This window comes from Heloderma suspectum, chromosome 3, assembly GCF_057233095.1.
Source record: "Heloderma suspectum isolate Gila_16-S chromosome 3, 16-S_ref, whole genome shotgun sequence".
NCBI classification, from domain to species: Eukaryota; Metazoa; Chordata; class Lepidosauria; order Squamata; family Helodermatidae; genus Heloderma; species Heloderma suspectum.
In genome coordinates, this window is record NC_139460.1 from 63,891,824 (window position 1) to 63,915,605 (window position 23,782).

The following is a 23,782-nucleotide window of genomic DNA, read 5'->3' on the forward strand; positions in this document are numbered from 1 at the left end:
AACTTTGAGGAGATATAATAACACCAGAAGACCCCATCCCTTTAAGCACTTCATGGCTTCAAATGTATCTGAAGAGGAGGTCCAGAGTTTGGAGGAAATAGTAGCCTCGGGGTTAGGGGAGCTGGTGATGGTGTAAGGAGTTGTGCAAGGCACACAGAGATGGGCAACTTGTGGCCCTGCAGTTAGTTTGGCCTGCAACTTCCACTAGCCCTAGCCAGCATAACCAGTGGTGAGGAATCATGGGAGTTGTAGGCCAAAATGTCTGGAGGGCCGGAAGTTGCCAACCCCTACACAAAAGGTTTATACTGAATTCTTGCGAGCAGTGGCATAGTGGAGCCAACACTCACAGGGTTGAAGTGCCAGGACTTTTTGATGAGCAGGGATGATGATGTCATCTGCTGCCACCTCAGGCTTCCCTGTTCCCTCTGACCTTAGCTGCAATCCTCACAGTAGCTGGGGAAAAATGGATTTGCCAGCAATAGTATATTACTGTGAGCTATCCCTGTTGAATTTTGTGGTAGCATGGGATTGAATTGGTATTTAAGACCCATTAGCTTTACAAAAGACATACATAATGCACACAGAGAGATGGATCAACACAGCTACCCGCATTTTTGGACTCTCCTTGGAGCATGGCTGTGGGGACTGTCATGACGAGCACTTGCACTTCAAAATTTACTACTACACCGCTGCTTGTGAGGCTTCATCAGACACAGCCTATGCATGCATAAGCCTTATTTTCACATTCAGGATGCTAGAGACACTTTTAAAATTATAGGTTGGGGTGGGTGGAGGCATGATGGTAGTACTTGTCCCAGAATAATGCCTTGGTAAGCAAGTTAGAATGAGGGAAATCAGATATAATTGATTTTTATCCTTTTATCCTGTGGAAAGGTGTGTCTAGACAGCAGCCAACACTCTTGATTGGTTATTCCAGCACAAAACTTGAAATGCGGGAAATATGCTTTTAAAAACAAGATGCCTCTTTCCTGGAACATCTTGTGCTCACTGTATGTAGACCATACAACTAGAGTCTTGCGTTAATTTCTGAAAGCTGTTGACCTGGCATGGACAAGAGTAAACTGAAGTACCCTTAAAGTCTGGTCTGAAAGGGATGGGAGAATTGAAATAATACTTGCCAATCCATGTACTTAAGAGCTGCCCGCAATCACCCTTATGAGGATTTTGTTTGATGTATTATTTACCAGGAGCAGCGATTCGCGTTCCATGCTAAAGGCTTACTTGAGGACTGACATGATCAACGGCTGGAGTTTCGAGTCCCAGTTCCTCAGTGGACTTGGTGAATGCTTTGGATAGGTTGCTGTCTCTGAATCAGTGTTCATCTATTCCCATTTTTACATTCAGGGATTAGCTACACAAGTTAGTTGTAAGAGTGAAAACTCACTATGTGAAGCACTTTATAGCAGCTTTCCCCAACCGGGTGCCTTCCAGATACGTTGGACTATAACTCCTAGCATCCCCCAAGCAGCATGGCTGGCTGGAGATGATGGGAGTTGTAGTCCAACATATCCAGAGGGCATCAAGCTGCTTTATTATAGCACCTCTAATTCATAAAATTCACTACTAGTAGTAGTAGCAGCAGTAGATTTCTTTTTTCTGTCAACATCCTTTGAATATGTGTGTGATGATCCAGTTGTTGAAGCAGTTTGCCATGAACCTAAAGAGTGTGCAAGATGCTGTACAATGTATCCAGTAAATGCTCTGAATAAGAGTTTCAAATGTTGAGTTGAATTAACTCAGAGCTCTGTGCACTAAGAAAAGCTAAAATCTATGAACCGTAGTAACTATGCAAACCGAGCAAGTTTGCACAATTTCCATTATATTGTAGAAATCTGCAAACTTCATTACTTTACATAATGTTATTTTGGTTTTTTTGGTAATGCTGAGGGGCAAAGAGCTATGCAGGGCACTCAAGACTCACCTCCAACCACTGGAAATTTGTTTCATTTATTTATTTATAGACTGTATTAATAAGCTACACTGTAACAAATTTTTATCAGGGTAGTGTCTACAGAATAATTTTATGAAGTACTAAAAAAGAGACAAAATACAGTACGATAAAAGTATGATGTCACATAAAATCAAGAAGTAAAAGCAAGCCCAAGAGCGAAAACAGATTTAAATTTGCTGTAGCCTTCCCAAAGGCTGGATGGGGCGAGTCTTTGCTTAGTGCCAAAAATCTGATCTAGTCTCTGCTATGTAGTCAGTTGAAGCATGTCTTCAGTATAGCTATCTCCTCTGTGTCTTCATTTAGTCTGGTAATAAATGGACTGGTAGAAGAAGGACCAACAAGAACTGAGAAATTCTGGCTTTGGATCTAAAAAGTGTCAAATAGTGAATCCACAGCTTGGAACTCTTCCCCCCCCCCCCTTCTTTTAGTTGATTTGATTCAAATGTCTGGTGACGTGAATTCCTGAAAAGAAATTTGGAGATCAAGGTTTAGCACCCATTGCTCAGTAGCAGAGCATATCATTATTCCATAGGGTCTGGCTCATTTCCGTCATCTCCAGTTCAGGTATCTTGGGTTCCTGGGCTGCTCCTAGTCACACAACTATGCTAGGCTAAGTGGACTAATGGGTCTGACTTAGTGTAAGGCAGCTGTATATATATCTTCATACATTCAGATCACTTTCAACTGATCAGGGTGAGAAAGTTTCACAATTCATGTTGTCTTAGAAGGCAAAGATTTATCTGTTCCACATACATCAGAGTCTTTGAGGCTGTGTGTGTGTTCGGAGCTTATCATGCTGATTCCTCATGAAGTGGTAGGTAAGACGTAGGCTTCCTAACAGGAATTGTGTGGTAAAGTACGACTGCATGCCAACAGCAAATCTGAGAGTCTGAAATTTACTGCTAGATCTGACTCCTAATAGAGCAGTGCAGACAGGCATAGCTAGAGAATTTCTTCCACTGGCCTGCTGTGTTTCCATGCTGGAAATGGCAAGAGGCCACAATCCCTTCTCCCGCACAGAAATCAAGTGGGCTGGCAGCAGACTCAAAGATAGCTCCATCCCTCCACTGCCAGTTTGCTGTATTTCTGTGCTGGACATGCAGGAGATGAAGCCTCTTCGTATGCGCTTAGTATAGAAACCAAGCGGACTGGTGGGGGAGGTTCCATGTCTCTTCCACCAGCCTGTTGCACAAACGTTTTATTTGCCTGCTTTTCACTCATAAGAGGGGCTGGCACAAGAGGGACAGAGTGCTCTGCCCCCCGCTAAGAGGAAAAAGGATGACCGTAAAATGTGTGTGTGTGGGGGGTAAGTTACAATAAGGCTGCTACACTTATTGATTAGTGTTTCTTGTCAGGCAAAATTCCCTGGGAAGTGCCTAGTAGCCAGGTAAGGTGTGAGATCTCCCTGGTTCCTCTGTTGTTGAAGTCCATTATGTACCCTTCAGGCAGCATGCTTTACTGATTTCCCAGCCCTCCTTTAGCTTTTGCTTGCTGTTTTCTCTTCCCTATGCCTTTGTTCACAATTTTGTTTGTCTGTAACACAGGCCAGAACTAGAAAATAACAGCCCATCTCTCATTCATTCATTCTCTCTCTCTCTCTCTCTCTCTCTTCAGAATTGTTTACTAAATAGAAAACATGTGATGTCAATGTCATTCTACTCCCAAGTTTCCCTGCAAGTGAAGTGGCAGGGGCTGTTTTCGGAAGTATCCATGTATCTCCTGTAACTTCTAGTTCTGCCTAAAAGGAATCTGTTAGTTATCTGTGGTTCACTTAGCTAATGCATGTGTAGTAGCTAAGCGAAGTAGTGTAGAAGTGCTTACTGTAAAATCCAAAGATGGAGTTGGCATTTCTGGCACGAATGTCACATTAGTAAGGTCTGTGAGTTCCAATGTATACTTCAGTTAGTGGATGCCACGCCCCCAGGACGCCCCCTTGTCACCCTGTCTGCACTCTGTTTCTGAGTGCAGAGAAGAGGCTGGTGTAGAAAGAACCACCTCAGCTTTGAGGGGGAGGGGGTGGGGAACACGGTTTTGGGGAACCACATTCAGAGTCCTGACTCCAACCTCAGTTCCCAGAAACCGAAAAGTCCTATGGCCCTCTAGATAGTATCTAGTGGCCATAGAATTGCTCCCTCAAAGAATGTGTAGCTTTTTAAGGCTAGGGTGCACCATGTGTGGTGTGGCTGCTGCAGTGGTAGAGAAAGGTGAGTGGAAGGCAGGGAGAAGCAAGCAGAGTAAGGATGGGCGATCACTGTCTGAATATGCGCCTGACTGAAAAGGTGTGGTGTGCAAATCAAAGCTTAAAAAAACCCCCACTTACCTTTTGCTTAGTTTTCTGCTATATTTTTCATACATTTGATACTGTATAATGTGTACCATATATATTGCTATGCCAAAAGACCTTGAGTTGTTGTTGTTGTTTATTCTGATCCTTCTCACAGTCTGTCTCAGTCAGAAGGTGAAATGCCAGCCATACTTTGGATCCCTCTTTCCTGTTTTTCCCCCTCCCCCAGTCAATATTATTATTAATGTCCTGCAGCCTGTGTTCATTTGCTCAGTACTGTTGATCAGGAGGAAAGCTCTTTATTCACTTTCTCCTGTGGATTACATTGCCCTGCACCTTCCTTTTTACCTGTCACCTGCTTACATCCAGGCTAAAGACACTGAGGTAAACTACTTTGGCTTAATTTATTTTCAGCATGTTTACCATTTCTTTCTATAATAATAATAATAATCAAGGGAGCTAACAATGGTCAATAAAAACACACAGCAATCCACAGTGCATCAAAATTGATCTTGAAGTCAATTCAAGATCAAAAAGCAAAACAGCAGCAGACAATATCTTATTTTAAAGCTGCATCCAGAAGGGCCTGCTGAAACAGGACAGTGTTTACTGCCTGCCATTGCTGGAGCAAACACTCTTTTCCAACAGCACAAGAGGCGACTCTACACATGGACGTCACCAGATGGTCAATATCGAAATCAGATTGATTATGTCCTTTGCAGCCAAAGATGGAGAAGCTCCATACAGTCAGTAAAAACAAGACCTGGAGCTGACTGTGGCTCAGATCATGAGCTGCTTCTTGCAAAATTTCGGCTTAAATTGAAGAACGTCGGGAAAACCACTAAACCGTTCAGGTATGACCTAAATCATATCCCTGATGAATATACAGTGGAGGTGAGGAATAGATTTCAGGGATTAGACCTGATAGACAGAGTGCCTGAGGAAATATGGACGGAGGTCCGTAACATTGTTCAGGAAGCAGCAACAAAATCCGTCCCAAAGAAAAAGAAATGCAAGAAAGCCAAGTGGCTGTCTGATGAGGCTTTACAAGTAGCTGAGGAAAGAAGGGAAGCGAAAAGCAAGGGAGAAAGGGGAAGATATACCCAACTGAATGCAGAGTTCCAGAGAATAGCAAGGAGAGACAAGAAGGCCTTCTTAAATGAACAATGCAAAAAAATCGAGGAAAACAACAGAATGGGAAAGACTAGAGATCTCTTCAAGAAAATTGGAGATCTCAAGGGAACGTTTTATGCAAAGACGGGCATGATAAAGGACAAAGAAGGCAGGGACCTAACAGAAGCAGATGAGATTAAGAAGAGGTGGCAAGAATACACAAAAGAACTCTACAGGAAAGATCTGAATGTCCCTGATAGCCATGATAGTGCAGTCACTGAACTTGAGCCAGACATCCTAGAGAGTGAAGTCAAGTGGGCCTTAGGAAGCATTAGTAGCAACAAAGCTAGCGGAGATGACAGTATTCCAGCCGAGCTATTTAAAATCCTAAAAGATGATGCTGTTCAAGTGCTGCATTCAATATGCCAACAAATCTGGAACACTCAACAGTGGCCACAAGACTGGAAAAGGTCAGTTTACATTCCAATTCCAAAGAAGGGCAACGCCAAAGAGTGTTCAAACTACCGCACCATTGCGCTCATTTCACATGCCAGCAAGGTGATGCTCAAAATCCTACAAGCTAGGCTTCAGCAGTATGCGAACCGAGAACTACCGGAAGTACAAGCTGGGTTTCGAAGAGGCAGAGGAACTAGAGATCAAATCGCCAACATTCGCTGCATCATGGAGAAAGCAAGAGAATTCCAGAAAAACGTCTATTTCTGCTTCATTGACTACGCTAAAGCCTTTGATTGTGTGGATCACAACAAACTGTGGCAAATTCTGAAAGTGATGGGAGGCCCAGACCACCTTACCTGTCTCCTGAGAAACCTGTACGAGGGTCAAGAAGCAACAGTAAGAACCAGACATGGAACAACCGATTGGTTCAAAATTGGGAAAGGAGTACGACAAGGCTGCATATTGTCACCCTGCTTATTTAACTTATATGCAGAGTACATCATGAGAAATGCCGGGTTGGATGAATCAGAGGTCGGAATTAAGATTGCCGGGAGAATTATCAACAACCTCCGATATGCAGACGACACCACCCTCATGGCAGAAAGCGAAGAGGATCTCAAGAGCCTCTTGTTGAGGGTGAAAGAGGAGAGTGCAAAAGCTGGTTTGAAACTCAACATTAAAAAAACGAAGATCATGGCATCTGGCCCTATCACTTCCTGGCATATAGAAGGGGAAGAAATGGAAGCAGTGACAGATTTTACTTTCTTGGGCTCCAAGATCACCGCAGACGGTGACTGTAGCCATGAAATTAAAAGACGCTTGCTCCTTGGGAGGAAAGCTGTGGCCAACCTAGACAGCATAGTAAGAAGCAGAGACATCACCTTGCCGACAAAGGTCCGTCTAATCAAAGCTATGGTTTTCCCAGTAGTAATGTATGGCTGTGAGAGCTGGACTATAAGGAAGGCTGAGCGCCGAAGAATTGATGCTTTCGAACTGTGGTGCTGGAGAAGACTCTTACGAGTCCCCTGGACTGCAAGGAGGTCAAATCAGTCCATCCTAAAGGAAATCAACCCTGAGTGCTCATTGGAAGGACAGATAATGAAGCTGAAGCTCCAATATTTTGGCCACCTAATGCGAAGAGAAAACTCCCTGGAAAAGACCCTGATGCTGGGAAAGACTGAAGGCAAAAGGAGAAGGGGACGGCAGAGGATGAGATGGCTAGATAGCATCACGGATGCAATGAATATGAACTTGAGCACGCTCCGGGAGAGAGCGCAGGACAGGAAGGCCTGGCATGCTATGGTCCATGGGGTCACGAAGAGTCGGACACGACTGAACGACTGAACAACAACAACAAATTGCTGGAGCAGCAACAGGGCCAGGTGGACCTTTCTCAAGCATCCATTCTAGGCACAATGACAAAAAAGGCCCTGCCATGCACCTGTCAGCAGAAAAACATGGAGTCAGAGTCTCAGGCCTATCCAAGTGCTCAGGCAGGTTCATATGTGAGAAGGTGGCCCATTTATATCTGTAGTGGCTCAAGTTTCCCTGTAGGGTTTGTTCTGTGAATATTTGGAACCCCAAAACCTGTAGGAGAATGAAGGATGGCTTCAATGAAGGGAAAAGCCAGTGCATGTCTGCAATTTGTTGAAGGGAATTAAGTGTATACCACATCCATAAGTAACACGTCTGATTTAAATAGTGAGCTGTGTAATTTGCTTCCTATTTATAATTTTATTTACAAAACTGCAAAATCTGTAAAGTCTTTGTAGACTGCAGACCATGGTTTCTGGAAAATTTTAGTTGACGACGGAAGATTAGCCCCTCAGGTTGGAAGGTGTGCAATATACTACTGGGGAAGAGCAGAGGGAATTTCCAAGTAGTGCCAGAAAGAGTGAAGTGGCTGGGCCAAAGCCGAAAGGACACTCAGCTGTGGATGTGTCTGGTGGTGAAAAGAAAATCCCATGCTGTAAAGAACAATATCGTTTAGGAACCTGGAATGTCAGATCAATGAATCAAGGTAAGCTGGAGGTGGTCAAACATGAGATGGCAAGATTGAACATCGACATCTTGGGAATCAGAGAACTAAAATGGACAAGCATGGGCGAATTTAATTCAGGTGACCATTATATCTACTACTGTGGGCAAGAATCCCTTAGAAGAAATGGAGTAGCACTCATAGTCAACAAAAGGGTGGGAAAAGCAGTACTGGGGTACAATCTCAAAAACGATAGAATGATCTCAGTACGAATCCAAGGCAAACCATTCAACGTCACAGTAATTCAAGTCTATGCCCCAACCACTGAGGCCGAAGAAGCTGAGGGTGATCGGTTCTATGAAGACCTACAACACCTTCTAGAATTAACACCAAAAAAAGATGTCCTCTTCATCATAGGGGATTGGAATGCTAAAGTAGGAAGTCAAGAAATCACCGGGATAACAGGCAAGCATGGCCTTGGTGTACAAAATGAAGCAGGACAAAGGCTAATAGAGTTTTGCCAAGAGAACACGCTGATCATAGCAAACACGCTTTTCCAACAGCACAAGAGGCGACTCTACACATGGACATCACCAGATGGTCAATACCGAAATCAGATTGATTATGTCCTTTGCAGCCAAAGATGGAGAAGCTCTATACAGTCAGTAAAAACAAGACCCGGAGCTGACTGTGGCTCAGATCATGAGCTTCTTATTGCAAAATTAATAATTTTTATTAAATATTTTTTTAAAAAATTAATAATTTTTAAAATAATTTTGCAAAATTCTTGTTGCAAAATTAAATGAACAATGCAAAGAAATCAAAGAAAACAATAGAATGGGAAAGACTAGAGATCTCTTCAAGAAAATTGGAGATATCAAGGGAACGTTTTGTGCAAGGACAGGCATGATAAAGGACAAAGAAGGCAGGGACCTAACAGAAGCAGATGAGATTAAGAAGAGGTGGAAAGAATACACAGAAGAACTATACAGGAAAGATCTGAATGTCCCAGATAGCCATGATAGTGCACTCACTGAACTTGAGCCAGACATCCTCGAGAGTGAAGTCAAGTGGGCCTTAGGAAGCATTAGTAACAACAAAGCTAGCAGAGATGACAGTATTCCAGCTGAGCTATTTAAGATTCTAAAAGATGATGCTGTTCAAGTGCTGCACTCAATATGCCAACAAATTTGGAACACTCAACAATGGCCACAAGACTGGAAAAGGTCAGTTTACATTTCAATTCCAAAGAAGGGCAATGCCAAAGAGTGTTCGAACTACCGTACAGTTGCGCTCATTTCACATGCCAGCAAGGTGATGCTCAAAATCCTACAAGCTAGGCTTCAGCAGTATGTGAACCAAGAACTACCGGAAGTACAAGCTGGGTTTCGAAGAGGCAGAGGAACTAGAGATCAAATCGCCAACATTTGCTGGATCATGGAGAAAGCAAGAGAATTCCAGAAAAACGTCTATTTCTGCTTCATTGATTACGCTAAAGCCTTTGATTCTGTGGATCACAACAAACTGTGGCAAATTCTTAAAGAGATTGGTGTACCAGACCACCTTACCTGTCTCCTGAGAAACCTGTACGAGGGTCAAGAAGCAACAGTAAGAACTGGACATGGAACAACCGATTGGTTCAAAATTGGAAAAGGAGTACGACAAGGCTGTATATTGTCGCCCTGCTTATTTAATTTATATGCAGAGTACATCATGAGAAACGCCGGGTTGGATGAATCAGAGGTCGGAATTAAGATTGCTGGGAGAATTATCAACACCCTCAGATACGCAGACGGTACCACCCTAATGGCAGAAAGCGAAGAGTATCTAAAGAGCCTCTTGTTGAGGGTGAAAGTGGAGAGTGCAAAAGCTGGTTTGAAACTCAACATTAAAAAAACTAAGATCATGGCATCTGGCCCCATCACTTCCTGGCATATGGAAGTGGAAGAAATGGAAGCTGTGACAGATTTTACTTTCTTGGGCTCCAAGATCACCGCAGACGGTGACTGTAGCCATGAAATTAAAAGTCGCTGGCTCCTTGGGAGGAAAGCAGTGGCAAGCCTAGACTGCATCGTAAGAAGCAGAGACATCACCTTGCCGACAAAGGTTCAAATCAAAGCTATGGCTTTCCCAGTAGCAACGTATGGCTGTGAGAGCTGGACTGTTTGGCTGAGCACCGAAGAATTGATGCTTTCGAACTGTGGTGCTGGAGAAGACTCTTTCAAGTCCCCTGGACTGCAAGGAGGTCAGATCAGTCAGTCCTAAGGGAAATGAACCCCGACTGCTCATTGGAAGGACAGATACTGAAGCTGAAGCTCAAATATTTTGGCCACCTAATGCGAAGAGAAAACTCCCTGGAAAAGACCCTGATGCTGGGAAAGATTGAAGGCAAAAGGAGAAGGGGACGGCAGAGGATGAGATGGCTAGATAGCATCACCGATGCAATGAATATGGACTTGAGCACACTCGGGGAGAGAGCGCAGGACTGGAAGGTCTGGTGTGCTATGGTCCATGGGGTCATGAAGAGTCAGACACGACTGAACAACAACAACCACAGCTAGTGCTGATTCAACTGAAATAGCAAACTACAGATAAAGCAAGTTATAGGAGGGAAGAGGAACATGGCGGACTGCAGCACATTCCTCATTTCTGAAACATAGTTTGGCTATCTGAAAATGTGACCTGTATTGAGCTTCTGTGAGACAAGTTCACAAATGTATTTGTCTGTATATAAAAATGTAGGGATGCCTTCAGCTGTCTGCAGAAATGTCACATTTTAAAATCTGGCCTGGCATACTTAGGCTAAGAATGTTTTCCTCCTTCTGTACAGAGATGGAAGCTGGGGGTTGGGGATTGGTTGTTTTTGGTATGTTAAAAAAAAAAAGCCAAATTGCTTGTCACTCAGATGAGGGTTTTTAGCTGTTGAGTCTCTGGAGAGAAATGTAGCATAAACAATGTAATAGCTGCTCAGACTTAAAATGTAGTCTTATTTGTGAAAGGCACGGTCATCTATTTTGTTGTTGTTGTACTGTGGAAGTCTGTTTACACTCCTTTGGAGCAGATTTGCATGATCTGAAAGGGGCTGCGGTGACAGCGGTATCATTCCCCACCATCCAGCCTCTAGTAATCGCAGCTTTCTTCATATTTTAGAAATTCTGTATCTCACCAGATGTATAAAAAGTGAGGGGGCCTGCATTTTGACAGTTCACCTTTGTTTTTAATGGTGCTTTTTGCATTTCAAATTCTTTTTCAAGTGGGTCTCATGTGCCGCCTCAGCATTAGTTAAATTTTTACGACTTAACGACTGAACAACAACAACAGTGGAAACAAAACATCCATTAAAACGAAACTGCTTAGCTGAAATACATAGGTCTATCCAGATGTTTTTACTAGGCGTTGCAACTCCTAAGCCCTTGTCCTAAGGGTTGTTGATTGTGATCTTCATCTTCAGTAGATGAGTCAGTGCAGGCTAGAGCTTGAACATAGCTACTCTTGGCCTTGGGCAGATAACTTGAACACATAACCAGCAGCAAGAGTATGCTGCTTAGCTCCAGATTTGTGATAACCCTGACCTCCTGTTGACATCCAAGTAGATTATGTGGCAGGCTGTATATTGTCGCCCTGCTTATTTAACTTATATGCAGAGTACATCATGAGAAATGCCAGGTTGGATTAATCACAGCTTGGAATTAAGATTGCTGGGAGAATTATCAACAACCTCAGATACACAGACGAAAGCACTATAATAGCAGAAAGCGAAGAGTATCTCAAGAGCCTCTTGTTGAGGGTGAAAGTGGAGAGTGCAAAAGCTGGTTTGAAACTCAACATTAACAAAACTAAGACCATGGCATCTGGCCCCATCACTTCCTGGCATATAGAAGGGGAAGACATGGAAGCAGTGACAGATTTTACTTTCTTGGGCTCCGAGATCACCGCTGACGGTGACTGTAGCCATGAAATTAAAAGTTGCTGGCTCCTTGGGGGGAGAGCTATGGCAAACCTAGACAGCATAGTAAGAAGCAGAGACATCACCTTTCCGACAAAGGTCCGTCTAATCAAAGCTATGGTTTTCCCAGTAGTAACGTATGGCTGTGGGAGCTGGACTGTAAGGAAGGGTGAGCGCCGAAAAATTGATGCGTTCGAACTGTGGTGCTGGAGAAGACTCTTACGAGTCCCCTGGACTGCAAGGAGGTCAAATCAGTCCATCCTAAAGGAAATCAACCCTGAGTGCTCATTGGAGGGACAGATACTGAAGCTGAAGCTCAAATATTTTGGCCACCTAATGCGAAGAGAAAACTCCCTGGAAAAGACCCTGATTCTGGAAAAGATCGAAGGCAAAAGGAGAAGGGGACGGCAGAGGATGAGATGGCTAGATAGTATCACCGATGCAATGAATATGAACTTGAGCACACTCCGTGAGGGAGCGGAGGACAGGAAGGCCTGGCGGGCTATGGTCCATGGGGTCACAAAGAGTGGACACAACTTAACGACTGAACAACAACAATGGAACCTGCTCCCTGTTGACCACTACTTTCCTCCAACTTCTTGAAAAGAAAATAGTATCTCTTGGTTTAGCCTGCAGCATTGCAGTGGTGATCTGTACTCTATCGAAGATTGCAAATGATTACAGTTCAGGGATTCAGGCAGTGTGTGTGTGTGTGTGTGTGTGTGTTGGACACAAGTCTTTGTTGATTACATTCAAATCCTGTTTATATAAAAAATATTTTAAAAACTTTTATTTTTATTGCGTTTTTATCTCTCACTTCTTCCAAGTAGCCTAGGGCAGTAAACATTCCCCCCACCCTGCCCCCTGTTTCTCTCCACACAACAATCCCGAAGAGGGAGGTTAGCCTGAAGATAAATTTTATCTTTAAAAACTTTGGCTGAGTGGGGATTTGAACCCAGGTCTCTCCTATCTAATGCCAACATTTTTACTACATATAGCACACAGACTGTCCTTCTAGATCTTGACTTTGGGCCTGTCCTGTCTGGAGCTCTGGCTGCTAATAAGGCAGTGCAGTTGCCTACCTGGATCACTCCTTCTCAGAAAAGGCCACAAGGGTTTCCCTAGCTGCTGATGCCCACTCACCCAGGTTCCAAGTCTGAATCAGACAGTGTATGCTTCCAGTCCTGCTCCTCTAGTATACCACTGGACTTCTGCCCAGGAGAAATGCAGTGGTCCCCAGTCATGTGTGTTGCTTTCTCAATGGCTGAAGAAAGCTGAAATATTTGAATTAGAGAATTATGGCACTCCCTGAACATCCCAGTTTTTGAAGGTTATCAATGAACCACGGAGTCTAGTATCTTCTCAAAACCTCACAACATTTTTGTGCCAGAAACCCTGAGTTTGAGCCACCATCTACAAGTGTGTATCTGACATATCCAGTGGATGAGGGGCCCTAGTGAACACCCAAAAGCCAACGTTGTCATATCTTATAAACTTCTGCTGACATCCATATGTATCACAGTGGGTGAATTCTTCCCACCAGAAGTCTGGAGAGTTACATTCTCCATTGCCTTTTGTCTTTCACATTGCTGGTTTAGTTGAGTGGGTAGTGGAAGTATTTTCTTGAGGGAAAGCATATTCACTCAGAATTCCTCCATGGATATTCCTACCAGAATCAGTTCAACGTCCTCCAGTCTTATTTGTCCCTTTCTTCCTTTTATATTCTACCTGATGCTTGGTTTGTTCATGAAGTTTGACATATTTTCTAAACTAGAATGGTTTGATAGCAATCCCTTAATGCAGTCTTCTCCAATGTGATGTTCTCTAGACATTTTGGACAAATACCCCCATCAGCCCGAGCTAGCATGGCTAGTGGTCAGTGATGATGGGAGTTGTATTCCAAAATATCTGGAGAACACTAGGTTGAGGAAGACTGCTGTAATATGTCACAGTGGTGTAAAATTATTATCGGTTGGTAGCTTAATCTGCAACATTCTCTGTGCTTTCAGGGAATATGTGAAGGAAATTGAAGATACGGAGACAATGGTACTCAGTTTTCAAAAAGATTTAACAGGCAGCTAGTTAAAATGCAAATCTTGACCAAACACCCTTTTAGCCCTTGATTCTGAAGATTTGCATCTAGGATAGAGAACTAAATTTGGCATTATCTGATGTTATGCTGTCAGTATCACATGCATGTGATAAATGCATGCTCCTTTAAACATGTTTGCAGTGGTTGTAGCATTTTTGAGACATTGCATGAGAATAGTTACTCATTTGTGAGTGTCCAGAAGCGTTACTGTAATGTTGTGTGTAAAGGCTGCAGGGCTGCTACCTACATATGTTGCACCCCTGCACTGACATTGATATGCAGAAGGTCCCTTGTTGTTGTTGTTGTTCAGTCGTTCAGTCATGTCCGACTCTTCGTGACCCCATGGACCATAGCACGCCAGGCCTTCCTGTCCTGCGCTCTCTCCTGGAGCGTGCTCAAGTTCATATTCATTGCATCCGTGATGCTATCTAGCCATCTCATCCTCTGCCGTCCCCTTTTCCTTTTGCCTTCAGTCTTTCCCAGCATCAGGGTCTTTTCCAGGGAGTTTTCTCTTCGCATTAGGTGGCCAAAATATTGGAGCTTCAGCTTCATTATCTGTCCTTCCAATGAGCAGTCAGGGTTGATTTCCTTTAGGATGGACTGATTTGACCTCCTTGCAGTCCAGGGGACTCGTAAGAGTCTTCTCCAGCACCACAGTTCGAAAGCATCAATTCTTCGGCGCTCAGCCTTCCTTATAGTCCAGCTCTCACAGCCATACGTTACTACTGGGAAAACCATAGCTTTGATTAGACGGACCTTTGTCGGCAAGGTGATGTCTCTGCTTCTTGCTATGCTGTCTAGGTTGGCCATAGCTTTCCTCCCAAGGAGCAAGCGTCTTTTAATTTCATGGCTACAGTCACCGTCTGCGGTGATCTTGGAGCCCAAGAAAGTAAAATCTGTCACTGCTTCCATTTCTTCCCCTTCTATATGCCAGGAAGTGATAGGGCCAGATGCCATGATCTTTGTTTTTTTAATGTTGAGTTTCAAACCAGCTTTTGCACTCTCCTCTTTCACCCTCAACAAGAGGCTCTTGAGATCCTCTTCGCTTTCTGCCATGAGGGTGGTATCGTCTGCATATCGGAGGTTGTTGATAATTCTCCCAGCAATCTTAATTCCGACCTCTGATTCATCCAACCCGGCATTTCTCATGATGTACTCTGCATATAAGTTAAATAAGCAGGGTGACAATATGCAGCCTTGTCGTACTCCTTTCCCAATTTTGAACCAATCGGTTGTTCCATGTCTGGTTCTTACTGTTGCTTCTTGACCCTCGTACAGGTTTCTCAGGAGACAGGTAAGGTGGTCTGGTACTCCCATCACTTTCAGAATTTGCCACAGTTTGTTGTGATCCACACAATCAAAGGCTTTAGCGTAGTCAATGAAGCAGAAATAGACGTTTTTCTGGAATTCTCTTGCTTTCTCCATGATGCAGCGAATGTTGGCGATTTGATCTCTAGTTCCTCTGCCTCTTCGAAACCCAGCTTGTACTTCCGGTAGTTCTCGGTTCGCATACTGCTGAAGCTTAGCTTGTAGGATTTTGAGCATCACCTTGCTGGCATGTGAAATGAGCGCAATGGTGCGGTAGTTTGAACACTCTTTGGCGTTGCCCTTCTTTGGAATTGGAATGTAAACTGACCTTTTCCAGTCTTGTGGCCACTGTTGAGTGTTCCAGATTTGTTGGCATATTGAATGCAGCACTTTAACAGCATCATCTTTTAGGATTTTAAATAGCTCGGCTGGAATACTGTCATCTCCCCTAGCTTTGTTGTTACTAATGCTTCCTAAGGCCCACTTGACTTCACTCTCTAGGATGTCCGGCTCAAGTTCAGTGACCGCACTATCATGGCTATCAGGGGCATTCAGATCTTTTCTGTATAGTTCTTCTGTGTATTCTTGCCACCTCTTCTTAATCTCATCTGCTTCTGTTAGGTCCCTGCCTTCTTTGTCCTTTATCATGCCCGTCTTTGCACAAAACGTTCCCTTGATATCTCCAATTTTCTTGAAGAGATCTCTAGTCTTTCCCATTCTGTTGTTTTCCTCGATTTCTTTGCATTGTTCATTTAAGAAGGCCTTCTTGTCTCTCCTTGCTATTCTCTGGAACTCTGCATTCAGTTGGGTATATCTTCCCCTTTCTCCCTTGCTTTTCACTTCCCTTGTTTCCTCAGCTACTTGTAAAGCCTCATCAGACAGCCACTTTGCTTTCTTGCATTTCTTTTTCTTTGGGATGGATTTCGTTGCTGCCTCCTGAACCATGTTACGGACCTCCGTCCATATTTCCTCAGGCACTCTGTCTATCAGGTCTAATCCCTGAAATCTATTCCTCACCTCCACTGTATGTTCATCAGGGATATGATTTAGGTCATACCTGAACGGTTTAGTGGTTTTCCCGACGTTCTTCAATTTAAGCCAAAATTTTGCAAGAAGCAGCTCATGATCTGAGCCACAGTCAGCTCCAGGTCTTGTTTTGACTGACTGTATGGAGCTTCTCCATCTTTGGCTGCAAAGGACATAATCAATCTGATTTCGATGTTGACTATCTGGTGACATCCATGTGTAGAGTCGCCTCTTGTGCTGTTGGAAAAGAGTGTTTGCTATGATCAGCATGTTCTCTTGGCAAAACTCTATTAGCCTTTGTCCTGCTTCATTTTGTACACCAAGGCCATGCCTGCCTGTTATCCCGGTGATTTCCTGACTTCCTACTTTAGCATTCCAATCCCCTTTGATGAAGAGGACATCTTTTTTTGGTGTTAGTTCTAGAAGGTGTTTTAGGTCTTCATAGAACCAATCAACCTCAGCTTCTTCGGCCTCAGTGGTTGGGGCATAGACTTGAATTACTGTGATGTTGAATGGTTTGCCTTGGATTCGTACTGAGATCATTCTATCGTTTTTAAGATTGTACCCCAGTACTGCTTTTCCCACCCTTTTGTTGACTATGAGTGCTACTCCATTTCTTCTAAGGGATTCTTGCCCACAATAGTAGATATGATGGTCACCTGAATTAAATTCGCCCATGCCTGTCCATTGGAGTTCGCTGATTCCCAAGATGTCGATGTTCAATCTTGCCATCTCATGTTTGACCACCTCCAGCTGACCTTGATTCATTGATCTGACATTCCAGGTTCCTAAACAATATTGTTCTTTACAGCATCGGATTTTCTTTTCACCGCCAGACACATCCACAGCTGAGTGTCCTTTCGGGTTTGGCCCAGCCGCTTCACTCTTTCTGGCGCTACTTGGAAATACCCTCTGCTCTTCCCCAGTAGCATATTGGACACCTTCCGACCTGAGGGGCTCATCTTCCGGCGTCATCTCTTTTAGCCTTGTGATACGTTCCATGGGGTTTTCTTGGCAAGAATACTGGAGTGGGTTGCCATTTCCTTCTCCAGTGGACCACATTTTGTCAGAACTCTCTGCCATGACCTGTCCGTCTTGGGTGGCCCTGCACGGCATAGCTTATGGCTTCACTGAGTTACGCAAGCCCCTTCGCCACAACAAGGCAGTGATCCATGAAGGGGAGAAGGTCCCTGCTACCATGGAATTAGGAAAATTAGGCAGTGCCTTTGTTACTGAAATCCAGTTTATGCAAAGATTCAGCTCCATGAACAGAATTCTTAACTATTCTGTTGTTGTGCTTCTCATCTGGTCATAGGGTTACACATGAACCATAATGACAAACCACAGTTACTTGAAAATGGAAGCAAATACTTCTGATCTGTTCCTCGCCATGCTGGAGGGGGGGAGGGGCGAAGTGCGGGAGCTTGAGGCTTGTTAAAGTAGCACCGAATACTAGTTCTTTTATGTTTTAATAAATCTGTTGTGTATACAATCCCATGTAACACCCATGATAGTCAGCTACCCTGAAGTCCTTGGTTGTGTTTTGGGGATTTGGCTGTCTAGGAATGTTAAAGAAATGTTCCAAACGTAGACAGCTAAGAGTTCTTAAGCTCTTATTTTATTTTTCTGCTAACTAAATTAGCTAGGCAGCAGGACTATGGCATTGTATATAATATAGGAGTAGGGATTCTAGCCAAAGAACAGACTAATATTTAGACTGCAATCATATGTATACTTACCTAGGAGTAAGTTTCACTGAACACTGCATATTTACTCAGAAGCAAATCTGACACAGAATTGCATTGTTTTAAAAAACAGATTACAAAACCCTCCAACTTTGGCTTCCGGAAACCATATTTGGAGGCAATATGAAGATTAAATGCTATCTTGAAAAGAATTTTCCAAAAAGCAGTATGCTAGTAAGCCTCATATTGGGAACTGACCTGTGGTAGGTAGCCTTTTTAACAAAATAAAGATTCTGCACCATTCCACGAAGCTAGTACAACTTGTACCCCTGAAATATTTTCTGTTTTCATTTCCCTACTGTGCATCTGGTAGAGTGGAACTTAGTGTTTTTGAAGCGTAGTTCTGTTGTATCTGGAGCACTGTGGATTGCATTAATTGCAAAATAATGTGCTCAACTGACAAGTTGAAGATAGATACTTAGTTCTTGTAAGGAGATCGATCACAAACGGAAACTGAGAGGTAAGTGGCAAATCAAGGAGTACTTCTTAAGAACAAGCCTGCCTTTCAGAGACAAGAATCAGTAGCTCTTTACTGACAAGCTTCTGCTATCTCTTATTCATATTTAATATCATTTGATCATCAAAGGTGAGTTTTTAAGAAGGGCAGTGGAGGAGGGATAGGAATCAACCAGCCAAGATAGTATGAACAGCTGCCTTCATTGCTGATCTCTGATACTTTTGTTAAGGTGAAGCTTTATCCTGTAATGGGGGGAAACTGGTTTGATTTCCAGCTCAGGACAGGTAAAAGCAGATAGAAAGTCCATGGATTGGTGCCTAAAAATAAATTTTATTATAACACTTATTCAATTCCAGAGATATAAGAGCCCTGTTCAGGCATTCTGTACTTGAACAGTGTAAACATGTGGTGAGAAGGAGTGCACTAGATGAAAATCAGTGTTCTGGCTCATGTAGAGAGCCTCCATGGATACTGGAGGCTCTCCTTTTCAGACAGTCACCCACCATGAGGAGGGGCCAATGGATGCGATGAAGGGGAGGGGCTAGCATGCTCCCTCTCGGTGCATGTTTGCCCTATTTAGGTACAGAACACCAGCCCCCACTTGAATTTGCTGGTAGGGAGAGTGGTGGTACAGCCTTAAGCTGAGCTCATCCGATAGGAGGATGATAGAGGTATGGATAGCGTTTGTGACCTCTTTTGAAGGTAGAGATGCTATAAATATACTTGCGGAATACAATCAGAATGGTTTCATTGTCGTGTGCATGCTAGTGAAACAAGGTATACGATTCCAGCATATAACATCTAAGAGATTAATACTTCTGAATTCTCAGTCTAGAATATATTTATCTACCACTTCTTTCTTCAGGCTGTGGGTTCAGTTAAGTTTCCTGCGCACCACTGAAACTGCAGATCCAACAGGGTAAGAAGCAGAAGTACTAAAAATTAAACTAGGAATAGTGTGGCATGGGAAGATGCAGAGCTTGCATTACTGTTGATACCATTCAGACTACAGCACTCAATTGCATCTTTTTGTAATGGAGGTAATGCAGCAACCAAAATATATCGGGCAGTCATGATGCAGCATGGTGCACATAGCATAGGTTCATTCTATATGAGCACTACATGTTAAACTTGTTTGCAAATTTGGCCACCAAAATGCAATACACTTAAGACAAAAGAATGTTCACAGCAGAAGCTCTATAATATAGGATAGCCTTCCCCAACCTGGTTCCCTCCAAATGTGTTGGACTACAACTCCCAGAATGCCCCAGCCAGCCATGTTGGCAGTTGGCCTGGCTGGGGTATGCTGGGAGTTGTAGTCCAGTGAATCCAGAGGATACCAGGTTGGGGAAGGCTGGTATAGGAGAATATAAATCTCCTGGATCCACTGATTGTGTGGTTTACTTTCCAGTCTATCAGTGAGCAGCTGGGTGATGCAGAGGAACACTTCATAGACTAACTTATGGAAATTGTCTTAAGTAATTGTGGGTTGTAGTTGCCAGTACACCAGGCCTCCATGTTCTTAGCTACTCTCATATAGTATTCCTTGGGCTATTCAAGTATACGTTGGGGACTACTTGGAGAAGTCTTGCAGTAACAAACACTCTGTCCTGGCTCTTATGTGCTTTCTTGTACAGGCAGTCTGGGAGCAAAGAATTATTTTGCCCCAAGAATTCTGCAAAACATGTTCTTATCTATCTTTTCTGGTAGAAAAAAGAAGCAGTATATTGGGGCATCTATTAAAGTATCTGGAAAGAAGTCTCAGTCTAAATATTCTTGGAATGACTGGTTTTAAGAACCAACTTAAGGCAAGGAAAATGAGAGATCAGTAGTAATAATTTAACTTGCTCTATCCTCTTGTGTTTGATTCCAAAATTAAAAGATCTTTTGCCTTCGTATTTCTGAAATGCAGTACCAAAAATATCTTCTACAAAAGGATGTTAACAGAACATTAATTTTGGGGATCGGGGAAGCAATTTATATGAAAAGAAAGCAATTATGCTAGAGGGAAAAGACCCTGGAAAACTCTCTTGAAAAGACCCTGATGCTGGGAAAGACTGAAGGCAAAAGAAGAAGGGGATGGCAGAGGATGAGATGGCTGGATAGCATCACTGATGCAATGAATATGGACTTGAGCACACTCCGGGAGAGAGCGGAGGACAGGAAGGCCTGGCATGCTATGGTCCATGGGGTCACGAAGAGTCGGACACGACTGAACGACTGAACAACAACATGCTATACAGGGGGCTGTCACCCTCAAACTTTGTACAGTGCAGCAGTTCTCATGTAATGTGGGATTTTCTGAGGTGAGTCCCTTGGAAGCTTTGTTCAAAACCCACAGCACTGTAATCAGATACTTCTGGTTTGTTCCACCTCGAGTCAATATTCAGTGCCCTAAGTACACTAGCAAAAATATGCTGCGATTATTCTACACAATAGCGTAGTTGAGACTTGGAAACAATGCCAGTTAGTTACAGTGTATATTATCTTTCAGGAATGTGGGCTTTAAGCAAAAAAAATCAAAGTTAATCTTAGACTTCACTTCATAGTCTCTGGATCACAATTAAAGCACTTAACACCAGCCTCAACTTGATAGATAGCATGAAATGTGAAATATCACACTTGAAATGCTTTTTATAAAGATAAAATTGATCTCAAAGTATAGTTCTACCTTCCACTATAGTGGAGCCTTCCCCAACCTGGTGACTCTTCCAGATGTATTGTACAGCAACTCCCATCCTAAGGGCCATGCTGCCAGGGAATGATGGGAGTTGCAGTCCATCACATCTGGAACAGGCACTAGGTTAGAAAAAGCTGCACTGTAGTAACTGAATAACAGTAAGGTGACGTAGTGTTTGCTTAGTTATATGTAGGGATGTACGAAAGGCACTTACCTGGTACGGCAGCTTGCTTCGCGGTGGGGGGGAGGCGCTTCGGTTCTCCCCCTGAAGTTCAGGCGGGGGGGGCGCCCCGCCTCGCCCGGCCGAAATTCAGGCCGGGGAGAAGCGCCCCGTCTCCCCGGCCGCAAAATACAAAAGTGAAAAACAACAACAACAACACACCCGTGATAGGCTACGTAACGATTTACGTAGCCTATCACAGCTAGATTTCTAAAGTCAGCCGTGATAGGCTATGTAAATCGTTACGTAGCCTATCATGGGTGACTTTGGGGAGGAAAAGAAAAAAGCGCGTACGCAAATGGCGGCACCCATGGGCGCCGCCATTTGCGTTCCTTATTTGGTCCCAGGTAGTCTACGTAAAGATTTACGTCGACTATGGCAAAAATAAGGGCAATGCAAATAACGTTGCCCTTATTTTCGCCATAGTCTACGTAAATCTTTACGTAGACTACCCAGTACCAAATAAGGAACGCAAATAGCGGCGCCCATGGGCGCTGCCATTTGTGTACATGCTTTTTTTTCCCCAAAGTCACCCGTGATAGGCTACGTAACGATTTACGTAGCCTATCACGGCTGACTTTGGAAATCTAGCCGTGATAGGCTACGTAAATCGTTACATAGCCTATCACGTGTTTGTTTGTTTTTTTTACTTTATTTTGTAATGGCGGCGGCGGCGGCAGCCAGTCGGAAGACCGGCCGCTGCCCCCGATGAACCGCCACCGAACCGCCGCCGGGACCCGCCGCTGAGAGGGACATTCGAGGGAGGTAAGTCCCATCCGGGGGGGGGGCGGGCGGGGGGGGCGGAGAATTTCACCACCAATTTCGGGGGGCCGAATGCGTTGGCATTTGGCCTCCCCGAGATTCGTGGAGAAATTCTCCGCCATCCCTAGTTATATGTTGATAATTCTCCCGGCAATCTTAATTCCGACCTGTGATTCATCCAACCCGGCGTTTCTCATGATGTACTCTGCATATAAATTAAATAAGCAGGGTGACAATATGCAGCCTTGTCGTACTCCTTTTCCAATTTTGAACCAATTGGTTGTTCCATGTCCAGTTCTTACTGTTGCTTCTTGACCCTCGTACAGGTTTCTCAGGAGACAGGTCAGGTGGTCTGGTACACCAATCTCTTTAAGAATTTGCCACAGTTTGATGTGATCCACGCAATCAAAGGCTTTAGCGTAGTCAATGAAGCAGAAATAGATGTTTTTCTGGAATTCTCTTGCTTTCTCCATGATCCAGCGAATATTGGTGATTTGATCTCTAGTTCCTCTGCCTCTTCGAAACCCAGCTTGTACTTCCGGTAGTTCGCATACTGCTGAAGCCTAGCTTGTAGGATTTTGAGCATCACCTTGCTGGCATGTGAAATGAGCGCAAATGTACAGTAGTTCGAACACTCTTTGGCATTGCCCTTCTTTGGAATTGGAATGTAAACTGACGTTTTCCAGTCTTGTGGCCACTGTTGAGTGTTCCAAATTTGTTGGCATATTGAGTGCAGCACTTTAACAGCATCATCTTTTAGGATCTTAAATAGCTCAGCTGGAATACTGTCATCTCTGCTAGTTTTGTTGTTAGTAATGCTTCCTAAGGCCCACGTGACTTCACTCTTGAGGATGTCTGGCTCAAGTTCAGTGAGCGCACTATCATTGCTATCAGGGACATTCAGATCTTTCCTGTATAGTTCTTCTGTGTATTCTTTCCATCTCTTCTTAATCTCATCTGCTTCTGTTAGGTCCCTGCCTTTTTTGTCCTTTATCATGCCCGTCCTTGCACAAAACATTCCCTTGAGATCTCCAATTTTCTTGAAGAGATCTCTAGTCTTTCCCATTGTATTGTTTTCTTCGATTTCTTTGCATTGTTCATTTAAGAAGGCCTTCTTGTCTCTCCTTGCTATTCTCTGGAATTCTGCATTCAGTTGGGTATATCTTCCCTTTTCTCCCGTGCTTTTCACTTCCCTTGTTTCCTCAGCTACTTGTAAAGCCTCATCACACAGCCACTTTGCTTCCTTGCATTTCTTTTTCTTTGGGATGGATTTCGTTGCTGCCTCCTGAACCATGTTATGGACCTCCGTCCATATTTCCTCAGGCACTCTGTCTATCAGGTCTAATCCCTGATAGACAGAGTGCCTTCTCCACTTCCTTCTCCAGTGGACCACAATTTGTCAGAACTCTCCACCATGACCTGTCCGTCTTGGGTGGCCCTGCACGGCATAGCTTATGGCTTCACTGAGTTACGCAAGCCCCTTCGCCACAACAAGGCAGTGATCCATGAAGGGGGAGCATGTACATAGCTTCTAGCTATTTCCTAATAGTAAGATCTTGTTCAACACATCAATTTCTTACAGGTGATGTCACTGAAAGATCTGGGTACTCACCCCTGCACTACAGCTTAGGTTGGGAATATTTATTTATTCCATATATAGCCTATCTTTCCTCCAAGTAGCTGGAGGGGTTGTACGGTGTAGTGTAGTGGTTAGAGCGCTGGACTAGGCCTGGGGAGATGCAG

General features: G+C 43.7%; 1 protein-coding gene across 1 annotated transcript in view; it reads left to right on the forward strand.

The window, feature by feature from the left end:
* PTGFRN (prostaglandin F2 receptor inhibitor) overlaps positions 1 to 23,782 on the forward strand; it is a 136,704-nt gene that overhangs the window by 57,766 nt on the left and 55,156 nt on the right. The window lies entirely within an intron of this gene.